Source organism: Rhinoderma darwinii, chromosome 1 (assembly GCF_050947455.1).
Source record: "Rhinoderma darwinii isolate aRhiDar2 chromosome 1, aRhiDar2.hap1, whole genome shotgun sequence".
Taxonomy (NCBI): domain Eukaryota; kingdom Metazoa; phylum Chordata; class Amphibia; order Anura; family Rhinodermatidae; genus Rhinoderma; species Rhinoderma darwinii.
Window position 1 is genome coordinate 308,374,342 of NC_134687.1, and position 4,981 is coordinate 308,379,322.

The following is a 4,981-nucleotide window of genomic DNA, read 5'->3' on the forward strand; positions in this document are numbered from 1 at the left end:
TTTAACAGACAAATAAATTAAACCAATTATTGATGCTAAGGATGTATTTACACAGTTTTGTTGCATTTGCTTGCAGCAACAAACCGGCATGTGTGAATGAACCCTAAAGAACAATTATAAAATGTACAGTAATTTTCCCCTGTTTGTACCTAAAAAAATATTTTCTCATTTGGAGCTACAAGCTTTCCAACAACTCATAGGAAACATTGGATGCTTGATGCAATAATTAAACTTTTTTATTCTACCCACAAAAGCTATTAATATTACCTGCAATACCGGTTATTTTCTTTAAACAAATAGCGCCTGCTAGTATACATACATAAAATAACCCCATGAAACTGTATGACTTCATATATGTCACAAAAATAAGCTGAGCTTATTCATATGTTCTTGAATGCCTAGTTCCTCCAACTGAAGTATTTTACCTGCATGTTTTAAGGTGCTAATTGGGCGTATAAGCATTAATAATAAAGTATAAAAAATCCTGGCCAACATGAAGGATATATGCTGCAGAGCTGGTTAGTGGACATTTAAAGGGAATTTATTGTCAGTAAATGACCTAGTATTTAAATCATATTTTTATGTGAAAAATATTTTGTAACCATTTTTGAAGTTTTTATTTTTATTTTCCACTTTCATCACCAGAGGGCAGAATTATAATGAAAGGTAACCCCTCTATGATAAAACTAGAGAAAGATAACACATGATGACACCATTGAGAATAGGCCATGAATCCAGCTTACTGCCTCCCTCTCCTTGTACATGTCACAGAGAATGCCCACAACACTCTACTATGTATGTTAATGAGTCATTTGCTGACCTAGTTTTCTTATGTATGTTTCAGTAAATATTTTTACTTAGTAAAACAATTCCCTTTAAAAAAAAAGAAAGCCGCTCAAGATGTATGTGAGTTTCGATCTTCCATTTTTTTTTATCTAAAAGCATTGCTAAGGCTCTGTTTACACTGCTTACAAGGCATATATTTGGCGTGAATGTTTGAAGTGTGCAACCAGAAATTGGTTCTATGTATGCAACTATACCTAAACACGACTCCTATGTTAAAAAAAAAAAAAAGAATGCTAGTTGGTATACTTTTTTTTTTCTTTTTGCAGTATCCAAAAGTTTAGTTGACTACATTTCAGTACAGTTAAACATTTATATATCAACATATACTGGCTAAACATATGCCAAAAATACACTTTTTTTTTTACATACATTTAGCTTTTGAAGACTATGGAAACCTTTGTGCATTAAAAATCAATATACATACATGTTACTAAGTCCCTGCAGTAAAAAAAAAAGTGGCACTTATCTGTCTGTTATATGCATTGATCTTTCCTTTTTGTGGCTTCAGCAACTGTCATAACCAGTTTTTAAGCTTTTCTCCATTCAAACTTCTTGCCTAGGGGCGTTCCCCAGCACTGGTCACATGTTCTCTTCTATAGGGGCGTTCCCCAGCACTGGTCCCATGTTCTTTCCTCTAGGGGCATTCCCCAGCACTGGTCACATGTTCTCTTCTCTAGGGGCATTCCTCAGCACTGGTCACATGTTCTCTTCTATAGGGGCGTTCCCCAGCACTGGTCACATGTTCACTTCTCTGGCTGTGTGGATTTCTTATGTGTAGCTTTCTCTCTGCCCCTCCCCCCCCCCTCTTTTCTGCTGTGTGTGAGGCTGTTTTATGTAACCACGCCACACAGTTACACACCACACAGTTACACACCACAACTATGCCTCCCCTCTCCCTCTCTGAGCTTCTTCTCACGATCTTCCTCGTACACTATAGCTAACACAGGGGACATGTTGCACTGTGCATGCCCAGTTATCTGTGGTTGGGAGAGATCACTGGGCATACACTGTAGTCATGAGTGAAGAGGAGAAAGTGACTGCTGGATAACTGAATGGGAACTGTTCTCATCTGCACAGCACACACCAGTGAGTAGGACCTGACACATGTGCAGATGTCACGGTAAATGCTCGTACATGAGTCTACAGAGGAGGAGCTGTTCAGTTTGCTGTCAGGGAGCTGACTGACGGATTGGAGAGAGAACTGAATACTACAGTTGCTCTGTACTGAAATACACTGCAGGTACAGAAGACAAACGGTAGACAATTTTTAATTAGGACCAATTAGAAATGTGTTTTATTTAGCAAAAAATTCAATGCAATTTAAAAAAACTGTGCAAAGGTGTACAAAGGCTTTAAAGTCTTTGGGCACATTGGCATATACATCGTGATCACTTACCAACATATGTGTCAATTGTTTAATTCTAGCAAAGTGTGAACTGAGCCTAATTCCACTATTATGTGTGATTTTGTATTACTAGCCAGTACACACCATAATTAACGCTTTACAAATTCCGTACATTGGTTAAATAATTTAATAAAGGATAATTCAACTACAAAGTCAGTAGGGGAAGCATGTCAGTATGTGATGAAATAGCTCTTGTTGGACCATACCATAAAATAAGTTTCCACTGTTTAGAGCACTTCCCAGTGCTTTTACTATAGCTATGAAAACTTGCTAAATTGCGGTTTTCAGTCTCACGAGTGAATAATTGTATAAAGGGACAATAATATTTGTCTTCATTACTTGTTATTTATTTTTTATATGTGCGATCTGTTAATGACACTCATTAAAACAGACAGCTTTGAGATAAAATCACTTGTATTTTTTACATTTATCTATTTGTACTTCATAATTTCCCCAGGCTCAGGAACCCAAGTATAAAGCAACATTTATTATAACAGAGGGCTCTTGATCATAGAGAGGGGGTCCCAAACTATGGATGCCCCCATATGTTGTCCATATGCCCTAATAGGGCAAATGGACAGGGGTTATTTTCATTAGACAACCCATTTAAATAAGCACATACAAATTGGCAATATCTTTAATATTTCCATATATATTTGTAGATGTATGCTAAATGATCTGTATTTTAATCCAAGGATGCATTCTTTAAATTTTGTTACACTATAAAATCAGAAGGGTTTTATCAAATACAGTTTTTATTTTTTTTATGGAAATGGTCCTAACATGCAGCTTAGCCCATAGTAAGTGTTATTAAAATTTTTACACAGGCCATTGCTAATAGCAAATACTTTGTTTAGATATCAATGCAAAAACATCTGCTGTTCTACTCTAGTGAAGATTTTATTAGATCTATCACTAACCTTTTAACCCTATCCTATGCATGTATTACTCCTGGTTTACAAATTAACCACATCATTATTCAAATCTACCTTGTAGTGGAAATGCTTACATTGCACATATTTTTTTGAAAATATGCACAGCCATCATACATATATCTGTCCCCCGATCCTGGGAAACCCATGGTGCCTTGCTTAGATTGCTAAAAAAAAGATTATATACCACACCATGAGTCAGACAGGGGTGGGATTAAAAATGTTAACAACAGTTTCCATAGGTGGATGACAAAGAAATATGTGGCAGGGGTATCACGGTGTAGTGCGCCAGAGATAATTCCTACATCTATAACCAAATAAAATAATTACAATATTTCAAATACACTATATATCAATGTGGAATGTAAATAAATATTATTCTATTTAACCATAATTTCCTATAAATTATGCAAACTTGGGTATAATTTAAACTGGTTTGCGACACTATAAATACAATTGTTGAATGGGAGCGGAAGAGGGAAATAGCATGTGGTTCTACGACCACCAAATGCAAATATAAAATAAAAAAACGTAATTAGCATATGAATATACAAAAGTTCTTAAAAGATTGTCCCATGTGGGTCAGTATAATTCTAAGTGCAGGAAACCCCCTAGTACGGCACTACTAGAGGCAAAATAAGCCTATAGGATTGTGTCATTCTAACAGCCAGAAGCAGTGGTCACCGTTATATCATTGTTTATGACCACTTCATGTGATTATTCTACGATTGTCCTTGTAATGTTTGTACTGTAGGGAATGGCAAATAAGCCAAATTTATTGTTACTATTAATATGGGTCCCTAAGTAGTATTGGTAACTGGAGGTTCCCTGATCAGGAGAACTGGGCAAGCAGGGTGACCATTGATAATTGTATGTAAAACTATCATAGGAGGTGTCGTTGTAGCGACACACTCCACATGAAATCCAAGGCAGTGAACCTTGTTAAACCCCCTCTCCCCTGCACCGCTGATCGCAGCGGAGAAAGTGACAGGCGGCAGGACGAGTGCGCTCCAGAGCTGGTCTCACTGACATGAGCCGCTCATGTAACAGTGAGCTACTCTAGGTATGTAGCTGGTTAGATTGCTCTGTCAGTGATGTTAGATCACCTGATAGTGAGCGCCGCCGAGTAGCCTCTCGCTCGCCCCGCTGATGCAAATAGCGGCGGTAGTAAGGGAGCACTTGGGGATGGGTAGAGATAGACATTATTTTCTGGCTCTGTAGATTGCTAGATGCACCCTAATATGTGGAACATTACAACTGAACACCAACGCGCGTTTCGCCGGCATTACACTCTTGAACAGCATTACACAGACCGAAGGGCATCACCAGGTATTTATAGTACCCATCTCGGGTGTTAAATGGCGTTTTCAATTCGTCACCCCGGCGAATCTGTATTAGGTTGTAAGCCCCTTGCAGGTCTAGTTTAGAAAAAATCTTGGCTCCTCGTATGCGGTCAAAAAGTTCAGAAATATGTGGCAACGGATATCTATTTTTGACCGTGATCTGGTTGAGACCCCGGTAGTCGATGCAGGGTTGAAGAGATCTGTCCTCCTTTTTGACGAAGAAGAACCCGGCCCCCGGCGGTGGAGGAAGGTTTTTGTATGAGACCCCTCTCCAAATTCTCCTTAATATAGGTGGACATAGACTGAGTCTCTAGCAAGGAGACCTTTCCACGGGGAAGGGATGTGTCAGGAACCAGTTCAATAGGGCAGTCATATACCCGGTGTGGGGGCACTGTCTCTACCTCCTTCTTGCTGAAGACATCCGCAAATTGTGAATATTGAGAAGGCAATCCTGC